The sequence below is a fragment of the Lipotes vexillifer genome, unplaced genomic scaffold, assembly GCF_000442215.2.
Source record: "Lipotes vexillifer unplaced genomic scaffold, Lipotes_vexillifer_v1.1 scaffold1233, whole genome shotgun sequence".
Classification (NCBI taxonomy): domain Eukaryota; kingdom Metazoa; phylum Chordata; class Mammalia; order Artiodactyla; family Lipotidae; genus Lipotes; species Lipotes vexillifer.
This window is the reverse complement of record NW_006782167.1, coordinates 357,542-371,427: the sequence shown is the minus strand read 5'-3', so window position 1 is coordinate 371,427 and position 13,886 is coordinate 357,542. Positions and strand designations below refer to the sequence as shown.

The 13,886-nt window shown below is 39.0% G+C and overlaps 1 non-coding gene across 1 annotated transcript; it reads left to right on the top strand.

The window, feature by feature from the left end:
* The first annotated feature begins 12,252 nt into the window (after nt 1-12,252).
* Nucleotides 12,253-12,324, top strand: TRNAE-UUC (transfer RNA glutamic acid (anticodon UUC)). Its single transcript has one exon. It is a non-coding gene; the product is annotated as a tRNA-Glu (tRNA).
* The last annotated feature ends 1,562 nt before the right edge of the window (nt 12,325-13,886 follow it).

The window sequence follows — 13,886 nt, the reverse complement described above, 5'->3', positions numbered from 1 at the left end:
GTTTGTTACATGAATAAAAGTATGAAATAGTTGACAGAATGTAAAACTCTCAAAAATATGTTGTGAAAAGAAGGTGAATGTGGATCATGAGGGAGAAGAAAAGAAAAAGAAGAAAAGCAAAGCAGAAAAGAAAGTAGGCAGGAAAGTTCTATGTACTGTTTTAAACATAATAATTGGAGGAATTAACATTTCAGTCCTGGTTCAGACTGTTAAGGAAATACAGTTTAAGAAATGCCTTTTTGAAAAACCTTAAAGATAAGAATCAGTAGAGCTTAAAACGAAATACGTCTTTCAAAACGCTAAATCCACTTGTCAAGCCAGAAAGCAAAGAAAACATAAAAAGGTGGAAAGCACAGAAAAAGATGACAGAACAAAGATCAAACATAGGAGTTGTATCAATAAAAGCAAATGGATCAAGCTTTTCTACTAAAAGACAAAACCAATGGGGTCAAAACCCCAAACCTGAGTATGTACTGTCTACAATTTACACACCTAAAATAAAATGATCTAAACAGACTAAGATAAAAGCATGGGAAAAGACATGGCTGAAATATTAAAAAGGAAAAATATGGAAAATGGAAGTTACCATATTAATAGAAGACAAAGTAAAAAAATCTAAGGTAAAAGACATTATGTGAGACAGTTTTTTTGTTTTACTTTTCGATTAATTTAATGTTTTAATCAAAAAAAGTTAAGCATGGGCACAGTCCAAATTTTTTTTTACTTCTAAAAGGATATAACAAATATGTCAGGTCCTTAACCCTCATCCCCATCCAACATTCTAAAGGCAACATTTTTCAGTTCTTTTGGCTGTTTCTTATATGTAAGAAACATGTTAAAATTAATGGACATAAACAGACCTCAGTTGATCAATGATATTAGCTTCTTATATTGCCAGCAGAGGATTTTTTATACCCATTTTACTCTGCTCTCATTCTTCTGTTGTAGTTATATCACAATTTGGAGGTTTGTCCATATCCACTATTGTATCAGTTAGGAATGTGCTTGGCTGCAAGTAACAGAAAACACACCTAGCAATGGCTTTCAGGCAGTCAAAAGCTGATGTGGTGGTTTTAAGATGTCCTTAGGGACCCAGGCTTTTTTTTATTTTTCTGTTCTCCCATTTTAGGCTCATAGTTTTTGTCCTCATGGTCACAAGACAGCTGCTACACCTCCAATGTTGCACCCATGTTTCAGGGAAGGAAAAAAAAGGAAGGAAGAAGGGAAGCCAGAGGAGAAAAAAAAGAAAAAGTTCCCTAGGAACACTTAGCTCATGTCTCATTAGCAGGATCTGTGTCACACACCTCCAACTGCAAGGTAATCTAACATTGCAAGAGTTTTTAGATAGGCACATTGCTGCCTGAACAAAATTGAGGTTTGGAATCAAGGAAGAAAGGAGTGTAGACACTGGCAAGGTAACCAACAGTGTGTATCACAGGTGTTTTTATTATTATCTCTATGTAAATAGTGCTAACTGCTTAACCAGTAATTGTCGTTAAGTATTTTCTTTCTTGTACAACTTTTTGTTTTGCCTGGAGTCAGAGCTTGCCTCATTATTTTTCATTTGCTTAAGGTTTTTTTTTTTTCCCTTGAACTTGTGGCTAACTTTTCCCACAAATACCAAAAGCTCCGTAAGATATCTCTCAACATTATCTTCATGTGCTTACAGCCATCAGATAATCTATCATTTTGAACCTCTATCAGGAGACATCACTACTTGAGCCCTCCATTCTTCTGCTCCATCTCTAGGTTTGAAGCCACACTGTCAGCTGGGACATCCCTCCATCCCCTTTCCTCATTTCTCTGAGTCCTTGGTCTTTCATTTCCTTGAATTACTATTTAATTTTGTTGGAGTATATCCCTTAGTTGCTTTCTGGAAGGAAAAAAAAAAAAGGAAAAGACATATGCATTTTAGACTTTTGCATTCCTACCCTAACACTTAATTGCAAATCTTGCCAGTCTAGAACTCTAGGTTGGATTTCGTTTCTCTCCAATTTTTAAAGTCTTTGCCGCGTTGCTCTTTTGAAGTCCAGTGCAATTCTGGTTACTGATTTTTGCTTGTGCCCTGTTTCCCACCCCACCTTTCATGTTTTTAGGTTCTTCTCTTTATCTCAGCATTCTGAAACTTCACTATTGTGTGTACTGATGTATTTTATCACCCACTGTGCTGAGCATCTGGTAGGAAGTAATCTGGAACTGTTTATCCTTCAGTTCTGGGACGGCTAGTTTTATTGTTCCTTTAATAATATCTTCCCCTACACTTCCTTGATTTTTGTTTTCAGAAACTGTGACAAAATTAGGAATTGGATTCTTTCCTTTCGTCTATTTCTTTATAATTTTAATCTAATTTCTTGAAGAATTTTCGACTTTGTTTTCCAAACGCTACTGAACTTTCTGTCATGGTTTTCACATTTTTAATTTCCAAAGGCTGCTTCTTCTTTGCTGATCGCTGCTCCCTGTCCCCTTTATAAACAGGTTTGTTTCATAGATGCACAATATTTTACTATTGCTGAGGATACTAATTACAGTTTCTTTCAAGTTTAAAGAAATTAAAATTTAAAACTCTGCATTATTTTCACTTCTGCTGATTTTGTTTTGATTCCTCTCTTTTGTATCAGGAGCCTTCTTCGGAGGTCTCGTGATTCTCTGCTGTTCATATTTAAGAGTGAAGCACTGAATAACTAAATTGAAAGCTACATCCATGGAAGTTATTGATTTCACTGTATGGTAAACAAGTGGCCACCTAGCTTTTCCTTTGGGAATCGAATGTCAATATGGGTAGGTCTTTTCTTTGGCTGTGTGTAGAAGGATTTGGCTTCTCCAGCCTCCCTCCCAGAATTCTGTGGCTGATAGGAAATGTTCTCATCATTCTATGAACAGACTTTGAAACCTCATTCCCCTATGTTCAGACCTCCATCTCACCTGGCCCTACTCTATGGTCAATGTATCTGAGTTTAAAGGCTCTCAGGTGCAATTTTTGAAAAAGTATTTTTCTCTTGCTTTATACTGGGGATAATTGCTGACTATATAGGATAGTGGTAGGCAGGGTAGGGGACATTGGATCTAATTGCTTCTTGTAAAGACTTTCAAATAACCCTCTGGTTGTCAATGCTACCTCACCCCTGGTTTCTTTGGTATTTGCCTTCTCTAATTCCGAAGGTTTTCCAGCTCTCAGCCAGGCAATATTTCCTGCTTCTCACCAGTTTCTCCTCTGCCATAAGTGGGATAAACCTTTCTCTCATTGCTAAGCCATTTACAAGTCATCCATTCATGCTCCCTTTTCATGTAACAATATTGTTTGGGGTTGCAGAAGTCTTCTGCTTTCATCAAAGATGGAATTTGGGTTTCAATTTCTCCTTGTCGTTTGGAATGATTTTGAAAAGAAATGAAAACGAAGCCACCTTTTCCCTATGATTTTAAAACTGGAAGCCTTATTTTGTTTTGACAAAAGTTACAACTCACAGAGAATGTGTCGCTGATAGCAAACTTTTATCTGGGCAATATTGCTGCATCAAAATACATAAAAACAAAATATTTGCTATTCATGGAGAAATTGACAGAATTAGAATGGTGGTGAGGAAGTTATTATACTTCTTTAAATCTTCGACAGATCAATAGGCAAAAATAGGGAGGATGAAGCTCTGAATAATATAATTAATTCATTTGATTTAAAAGATATGTTTCGCAAAAGATCCCGAATAGCCAAAGCAATCTTGAGAAAGAAAAATGGAGCTGGAGGAATCAGGCTCCTGTACTTCAGACTATACTGCAAAGCTACAGTAATCAAGACAATATGGTACTGGCACAAAAACAGAAATATAGATCAATGGAACAGGGTAGAAACCCCAGAGATAAACCCACGCACATATGGTCACCTTATATTTGATAAAGGAGGCAAGAATATACAATGGAGAAAAGACAGCCTCTTCAATAAGTGGTGCTGGGAAAACTGGACAGCTACATGTAAAAGAATGAAATTAGAACACTCCCTAGCACCATACACAAAAATAAGCTCAAAATGGATTAAAGACCTACATGTAAGGCTAGACACTATAACACTTGTAGAGGAAAACATAGGCAGAACACTCTATGCCATAAATCACAGCAAGTCCTCTTTGACCCACCTCCTAGAGAAATGGAAATAAAAACAAAAATAAACAAGTGGCACCTAATGAAACTTAAACGCTTTTGCATAGCAAAGGAAACCATAAGCAAGACAGAAGGACAACCCTCAGAATGGGAGAAAATATTTGCAAATGAAGCAACTGACAAAGGATTAACCTCCAAAATTTACAAGCAGCTCATGCAACTCAATATCAAAAAAACAAACAACCCAATCCAAAAATGGGCAGAAGACCTAAATAGACATTTCTCCAAAGAAGATATACAGATCGCCAAAAAACACAGGAAAGAATGCTCAACATCACTAATAATTAGAGAAATGCAAATCAAAACTACAATGAGGTATCACCTCACACCAGTCAGAATGGCCATCATCAAAAAATCTACAAACAGCAAATGCTGGAGAGGGTGTGGAGAAAAGGGAACCCTCTTGCACTGTTGGTGGGAATGTAAATTGATACAGCCACTATGGAGAACAGTACGGAACCGCCTTAAAAAACTAAAAATAGAACTACCATATGACCCAGCAATCCCACTACTGGGCATATACCCTGAGAGAACCATAATCCAAAAAGAGATATGTACCACAATGTTCATTGCAGCACTATTTACAATAGCCAGGACATGGAAGCAATCTAATTGTCCATTTACAGATGCATGGATAAAGAAGATGTGGTACATATACACAATGGAATACTACTCAGCCATAAAAAGAAATGAAACTGAGTTCTTTGTAGTGAGGTGGATGGACCTAGAGTCTGTCATACAGAGTGAAGTAAGTCAGAAAGAGAAAAACAAATACCGTATGCTAACACACATATATGGAATCTAAAAAAAAAAAAAAAGGTTCTGAAGAACCTAGGGGCAGGACAGGAATAAAGACACAGAGGTAGGGAATGGACTTGAGGACACAGGGAGAGGGAAGGGGAAGCTGGGATGAAGTGAGAGAGTGGCATGGACATATATACACTACCAAATGTAAAATAGCTAGCTAGTGGGAAGCAGACACATAGCACCGGGAGATCAGCTCGGTGCTTTGTGACCACCTAGAGGGGTGGGATAGGGAGGGCGGGAGGGAGACGCAAGAGGGAGGAGATATGGGGATGTATGTATGTGTATAGCTGATTCACTTTGTTGTAGGGCAGAGGCTAACACACCATTGTGAAGCAATTATACTCCAATAAAGATGGTTAAAAAAAAAATAATCAGAACTGCCAGGAGTAAAAGAAATGTAGCCAAGGGACTTCCCTGGCGGTCCAGTGTTTAAAACTTCACCTTCCAATGCAGGGTGTGTGGCTTTGAGCCCTGGTTGGGGAACTAGGATCCCACATGCCTCACAGCCAAAAAAAAAAAAAAAAAAAACCAAAACATAAAATAGAAGCAGTATTGTAACAAATTCAATAAAGACTTTAAAAATGGTCCACATCAAAAATATCTTTAAAAAAAAGTAGCCAAAAGAATAATTTATTGATTATATTTGTAAATGGTAACATGTATGTAATATATAATGCATATATTTATAAAATATCTACCTACAGGCATATATATTATATATATAAAATGCATACATATATATTATATATGTGTGTTTATATAATGTGCATATGGTATGTATACATATATTAGTCTGTGTTTTAAAAAATTGGGGTATAAATTACACAGTGCAATTTTAAAATCTTAAGCTTGATGAATTATTTTTTGTTGAGGTGTGGTTGATTTGCAATGTTGTGTTAGTTTCTGGTGTATGGCAGGGTGATTCAGTTATACATATACATATGTATCTATAATTTTTCAGATTCTTTTCCATTATAGGTTAATGGAAGATGTTGAATATAGTTCCCTGTGCTATACAGGAAAGAAAGAAAAGAAAAGAAAAGAAAAGAAAAGAAAAGAAAAGAAAGAAGGAAAGAAAGAAGGAAGGAAGGAAGGAAAGAAAAGAAAGAAAGAAAGAAAAAGAAAGAAAGAAGAAAGAAGAAAAGGAAAGAAAGAAAGAAAGAAAGAAGAAAGAAAGAAAAAAAGAAAGAAAGAAAGAAAGAAGAAAGAAAGAAAGAAAGAAAGAAAGAAAAGATATGTTTCAAACTCTGTACTTCACAGAGAATAACAAGAAACAAAATACAAACCTCAGTGACGGATCCACGACCACATGAGAATGTGTTTCATGATGAAGTTGGCATTTCAGATCAGTAAATATGGGGTAGATTATTCAACAAATGGTGCTGGGAAAACTGGCACATGATCTGGAAATAAAGAGAAAGAGACTAATGACTTTGGTCTTTTAGTTATTGCTGCCAATTCTTGGCAGGCAGTTTGATTACTGGGGCTTTCCCCGAAGAGTCCTCGTTCCCTGGTCTTTTGCACACCACTATAGGGTACTTTCTAGGCATTCCAAAGAATAATCAGAATTAAGCCATTTGACTTCCTCTGGTGACTTAAATGGCTGTGCTATTTTGAAAGCCAAGAGGCCCTTCATACTTTGCCCCTCTTAGGTGATTGCCTTGCATGCATTTGATAGCATGGAACTGCACATTGGATTCTTCCACCATGAGTTTGGAGGGGGCTAGCGTATGGGCTGAGAAGGTTGGGAATCCCACATTACTGAGCAAAGGTAGCTTTCTATTGTCAAGCTGTCATAAAGCCCTCTAATGCTGTCTGAGGACTCTCGTGGGGCTCCTCCAGCTATTCCACTGCCTTCTGAATGCTCCCAGCTTTGAAAAGGCCTTCCAGAGAGCCTGCTTTCTTTCTGCATGTCCTCTCCCCGCATCCAGAAGGGATGTGCAAAATATTTATCAACTTTCATTGTGTCATTGGCACCATGAATGATGGAATATCCATCAGTCTAGAAACTAGGTGTAATTAACCAGCCAGACCTGTGCATAGTAGGTGAACATCAGCTCTTTCTGTACTAGAGATAGTCCTCCTACAATTCTCCCAGGAGCATTTCCCCCAAACTTCATTTTGTTTGAGGTGTTATAGTCTCCCTTAATTTTTTCCTCCTTTATCCCTTTGAATTTATTGTATGGTTGTCCTTGCCTCCTCTGATATGTCTGCCTGATAATAATTTTCCCCGTTTGATTTACTATGCCAGTCTCTTGAGCCAGTACATTTCCGGAGGGGGCAGATGCCTCTACTGGCAGAATAGAGAGGGGTGTGGCCAGGCACATCTCCAGTGGTTTCCCCATTTTGGAAGCATCTTTCCCTTGCTTTTCCTAAGCTAGAGCTCTCTGCGAACAGGGCTTTCTCTCTTCCCAGTTACTCAAAATCCTCTCCCATTTGATTATACCATCATCTCTTAACCCTAAGAACCCATCTGGATGCTCTCTGCTCTGATGGCTGAAGAGCAAAGAGGATAAAAGTGAAGGATCCCACAGGAGATTTAGAGCCAAGCCCGGACGTGGCCAGTACTCATTCCGCCCACACTTCACTGGCCAGAACTCAATAGCTCGTCCTCTGACCACTGTCAGGAAGGCTGGGAAGTATCATGTAACTTATTTATTTATTTTTTTTTTTAATTAATTAATTAATTTATTTTTTGGCTGTGTTGGGTCTTCGTTTCTGTGCGAGGGCTTTCTCTAGTTGTGGCAAGTGGGGGCCACTCTTCATCGCGGTGCGCGGGCCTCTCACTGTCGCGGCCTCTCTTGTTGCGGAGCACAGGCTCCAGACGCGCAGGCTCAGTAGTTGTGGCTCACGGGCCCAGTTGCTCCGCGGCATGTGGGATCATTCCCAGACCAGGGCTCGAACCCGTGTCCCCTGCATTGGCAGGCAGATTCTCAACCACTGCGCCACCAGGGAAGCCCCTATCATGTAACTTATTGACTGAAGGAAAAAGTGGGTTCGTGAGCATCTCATCAGTCTCTGCCTCACTATTTTCTCCATCCTGCGGGATGTGGTACATGTTCTAAATTGGTGACCAATCTGTGATAGTTCTGCTTTCCTTTTTATGTAAAGGAGCATTTCCATTGGAGTAGCCATGTTCTTCTTTTAGGCTGCTTGTCCTTAAACCTTGAAATGCATTGGAATTGCCTGGAGAGGCTTGTTAAAAATGCACATTCCTGGCGCCACCTCCAGGAAATTCCCTTTTTCCATAAAAGTTTGGAAATAATGTCAGCCAGAACGTGACAAAAGTTTTCAAAAGTTGCACTGGCCAAAGTGTTAATGGTGGTTGTCTTTGGATCATGGGTGATTTTCTTTTTCTTTCTCTTTGTACTTTCTAAGTTGTCTGATATGAACATGTGTTATTTGTATAAATAGGAAGAGGAGAGGCTAATTTGTTAAAGTTAATGGATGGACCTTTCTTGTCAAGGCACTAACTTGACACAGTACTCTCTCTTTTTAAAAAAAATCCATAAAACAATTTTAGCAGCTTTACTGAGGTATAATTTGCACTCCATAAAATACGCCCCTTGTAAGTCGCCAATTTTTAATACATTTATAAAGCTGTGCAACCATAACCTAATTCAGATGTAGAACATTTCCATCACCTGAAAAGGTTCCTGCCTGCCCATTTGCAGTCAACCCTCACTCCCACCTCAGCCCAGGTAATCATGGATCTTCATTCTATATAGATTTGCTTTTTCTGGGTATTTCATGTAAACTCAATCATGCAATGTGTGGTCCTGTATCTGACATCTTTCACTTACCATAATGCTTTTGAGGTTCAGCCATGTTGTGACTTGTGTCGGTAGTTTCTTCCTTTTGATTGCCAAATAGTATTCCAGTGTATGACTACATAATATTGTGTTTCTCCACGCACCAGCTGATGGACGTTTGGACTGTTTCTACTTTGGGGCTTTTATGAGTAATGCTTCTATGAACATATGCCTACAAGTCTTTGTACAGATAGATCGTTTTGTTTCTCTTGAGTGGATAGTTAGGAACTGAACTGACAGATCTTTTAGGAAGTTTAAATTTAACTTGTAAAGAAACTGCCGAACTCTTTTCCAAGTGGTTATATCATTATGCATTCCCACCAGTAGTGCTTTAAGATTTCAGTTTCTCCACAATCTCTCCAACACTTGGTATGTTCAGTCTTTTGGATTTTAGCTATTTTAGTAGGTGTATAGTTGTATCTCATTGTAGCTTTAATACGCATTTCCCTAATGACTAATTGTGTCGAGCAACCTTTCATGTGTTTATTAACCATTCATATAGTTTCTTTGATGAATTGTCTATTTAATTACCCATTTTTAATTGGGTTGTTTGTCTCCTTATTGAATTATAGGAGTTCTTTATATTCTGGAGATAAACCATTTTTTCAGGTATGTAATTTGCCAGTATTTTCTCTCATTCTGTGATTTTTTTCCAACTTTCTAAACAATGTCTTTTCAGAGAAGACCTTTTAATGTTCAGTGAAATCCAATTTCTTAATCTTTATCTTATGAATTACGCTTTTGATGTCCTATTTAAGAAATCTTTGCTTAACCAAAGTTGTAAGATTTCTCCTGTTTTTTTTCTTCAAAGGCTTTTATAGATTTAGCTCTTAAATGTAGGATTATAATCCATTTTGAATGGATTTTTGTTTATTATGTGAGATAAGGATCTAAGCTTTTAAAAAAATATATTGACATCCAATTGTCCCAACATATTTGTTGAAAAACCCATCCTCGAAAAGACAACACAAAACATTGGGGTGAAATATACATAGCAGAAAATTTACAATTTTGGCTAAAATTTTGAGTGCAAAATTTTCTTAGTGTAGTTTTAGTATAGTCTTTTTTGTTTTTTAGCATGGTTCATTGGCATTAAGTGCATTCACACTGGGAATTCCCTGGTGGTCCTGTGGTTAGGACTCAGTGCTTTCACTGCCATGGGCCTGGGTTTGATCCCTGGTCAGGGAACTAAGTTCCCACAAGCTGCACGGTGCAGCCAAAAAATAAATTAAAAACAAAAAAAGGGCATTCACATTGTGCAACCATCACCACCATCCACCTCCAGAGCTATTTGCATCCTCCACAACTGAAACTCTGTACTCATTAAAAACAATAACTCCCCATTTCCTCTCTCCTCCAACCCCTGGCAACCACCATTCTACTTTCTGCCTCTATGAATTTGACTATTATAGGTACCTCATATTAGTGAGACCAAGCGATATTTGTCCTTTTGCGATTGACTTGTTTCACTTAGCATAATATCTTCAAGGTTCATCCATGTTGTAGCATGTGTCAGAATTTCCTTCCGTTTTATGGCTGAATAATATTTCATTGTATGTACAGCACATACTCTGTTTACCTATTCGTCTGTTGATGGACACTTGGGTTGCTTCCAATTTGAGGTTATTGTGAATAATGCTGCTATGAACATAGGTGTACAAATATCTGAGTCCCTGCTTTCAATTCGTTTGAGTATATACCCAGAAATGAAATTGTTAGATCATCTGGTAATTCTATTTTTATGTTTTTGAGGCACCATTATATTGTTTTCCATCGCAGCTACATCATTTTACATTCCCATCAGCAGTGTTCCAACACATCCTCACCAACACTTGTTATTTTCCATTCTTTTTTAAATAATCAGGTCATCCTGATGGACCTGATTTAGAAAACATTATTTTTGACTCCCTCCTTTTTAGAACACTTTTTCACACGGCTTTGAGAAGTCCAAACGGCTATATTTCTTACTACCTGCTGGCCATCCTTCTTAGTCTCTTTGGATGTATTCCCCTCTTCCCCCTGACCTAGCCCTTTAGACTTCCTCTATGCTCCATCCTTACACCCTAAAGAATTTTAAAAATCAAAACCCATAAATACTGTATCACTTATATGTGGAATCTAAGAAATACAACAAACTAGTGAATATAATATAAAAGAAGCAGACTCACATGTTTAGAGAACAGACTAGCGGTTACCAGTGGGGAGAGGGAAGGGGGGAGGGGCAACATAGGGGTAGGGGAGTAAGAGGTACAAACTATTAGGTATAAAATAAGCTACGAGGATATATTGCACCACATGGGGAATATAGCCAATGTTTTATACTAACTATAAATGGAGTATATAACCTTTCAATGTTGTGAATCATTATATTGTACACCTGTAACTTATGTAATCTTGTACAGCAACTATATACTTCAATAAAACAAATTAAAACCCATAATTTTCATTATGAACACATCCCGAATTTACTTGACAAACTCTCCAGACCCAATCTTCACCCCAAATTCTAAATCTGAATATACAGCTCCCCAAACAACACTTCCACTTTCATCCCTAATAAGCGGCTGAGAGTTGAGATATCCAAAGCATATTCTTTATTTTCGCCCCAATTCTGTTGGGCACCCCCCGCAGTAAAGGGGAACATCATTTACCCATTTGCTCAGGACCCATATCTTGGATTATCTTTCACTCAGACCCTCATCCCATTCAACAGAAAATCCTTCTAACCTACTTCAAATGCATCCTGAACCCAACCACATCTCACATTCTGCACCACTGGCAACTCAGTGCAGTGCATATGCCATGTTAACATGCCACACAGACCTGTAACATCCTCCTGCTGGTGTCCCTGCCACTCCTCTCCTCTCTTCCCCAGTTACAGGGAGAACTCCCCACACAGAAGCCAGCGCAATCCTTTGAAAACACCGACCAACCACATTCCCCCTGCTCTCAATCCTCCAATGGCTTCCCTTGACCCAAGAGCATCCAAAATCCGTACCACGGCCCTCAAGGCCCTACAGGATCTCAGCTCTGGCTGCTTCTCTGGTCTTGTTTCTCACCATTCCTGCTCATGGCGTGCGGCCACACCGGCCTCCTTGTCCTTCCTTGAACATGTCAAGGCCTTGGCCCCTGCTGTTCCCTTTCCTGGCACGCTGTTTCCCTAGATATTTGCAGAGCCCCCTCCATCACTTCAGTCTGGTCTCTGAACACACTTCATTTCCCCAGAGAGGCTTTTCCTGATTAGCCCTTATAAATAGTCACCCTGTCCCATCCTACACTATCATTTTACTTCTGCTGTACCTTCCATCCCAGCTCTTATCATTATCTGACCCAACACTGTATCATTATGTGTCTGTTTTCTCCCAGTCTTACCCCATGACCGCACAGACATTGTCTTTTCTGTTTATGTCTCTATTCCCCAGCACCTAGAATAGTGCTTAGTCCCTGAAGATTTTATATTATCTTTTTAAAAACTAAAGGGAATTCCCTGGTGGTCCAGTGGTTAGGAATCGGCGCTTTCACCGCCATAGCCCAGGTTCAATCCCTGGTTGGGGAACTAAGATCCCGCAAGCCGTGTGGCACGGCCAAATAAATAAATAAATATAAATTTTAAAAAGAAAGAAAGAAAAAATTTGAGGCTCCCAAGTAAATTTCTCTAGGAATCAGTATTAATAAAAGACTTCCCTCTTTTTGTTTAATGCAGAGCTTTTACTTTCTGGTTACATATTCAATAATTATCATACAAAATGTCAGTCTAAGCCCAGTGTCCTGACATTCTAAACTCCTTTCTCTGTCAATACTTGAAAAATCTCCCTGAGTACATCGCTTTGCTCGTTCTTCCCCCTTGAAGTCATCAACAGGACAGCCCTGGTTTCCAAGCCTCTACCTTGATCTGTTCTCGGGCACAGCATCTGTGCCCTGCAGTGGGAGATGGAGAAATCCCAGGAGTGTTGCTAAATCAGGAGACTGGCTTCATTATTATGCATCCCCAGTAAATCCTAAGCATGACTTATGAGACTCCTTTTAGGATAATTAAAAGAAAGAAAGAAACTAATGAGAAGATCACACACTTCATTTGTAGCAAACATTTCAGGCAGTTTTCTTCCAAGATGTTTATAAAAGAAACCCAGGGGAGTGAAATCGGTCTCTACATCTTGATACCCTGAGTCAGAAAATTCAAGAGACCATATATTGACATCTTACAGGAGAATGAGGATGTCCAGTAGAGTTGAAACATAGTAATGAATGGTGTGTGGCGGATGGTAGTGTGTGTGTGTGTGTGTGTGTGTGTGTGTGTGCATGTGCGTGCTGGGTGGAGAGCTGATGCTGGGGAAAGATGAGAATGAGGGTGGGTGGTGGCCAGGCAGTAAAGCATCTACTAGAATCTTCAATGGTGAACTGTTGAAGGATTTTAAGCAAGGACATGCTTTAATGAAACTTGCATTTTGGGAAGATCCCTCCAGTTGCGGCGTGGAGATAGAGGGCCACACCAGAGACATCAAAACCAGTGACAAGGCCATGGTATTTCAGGGGAGACATAAGGGTAGCAATGAGGAAAGAAAGACATATATTAAAGTGGTAGAAATGACTTCATATCCTGGAATTCCAAGGTGCACAAAGACATTTGAAAGGATTCCAACCTCCGAAGAGTAGCACATTGGCCTCTCTTGGAGAGATATGCAGAAGATGGAGGATTACGGCTTTATTTTTTGATTTTTTTGACTGGTTAGCTAGTGAAATTACATCTTTGTTTCAAGATTTTTTAAACAATTTTTATTGGAGTATAGTTGCTCTACAACGTTGTGTTAGTTTCTACTGTACAGCACAGTGAATCGGCTATATGTACACATATATCCCCTCCTTTTTGGATTTCCTTCCCAGTTAGGTCACCCACAGAGCACTGAGTAGAGTTCCCTGTGCTGTATCGTAGGTTCTCATTGTTATCTACCTTATACACAGTAGTTATATGTGTCAATCCCAGTCTCACCATTCCTCCCACCACCACCCCTTCCCCCCTTGGTGTCCATATGTTTGTTCTCTACGTCTGTGTCTCTATTTCTGCTTTGCAGATAAGATCATCTCTACCATTTTTCTAGATTCCACATATATGCGTTAATA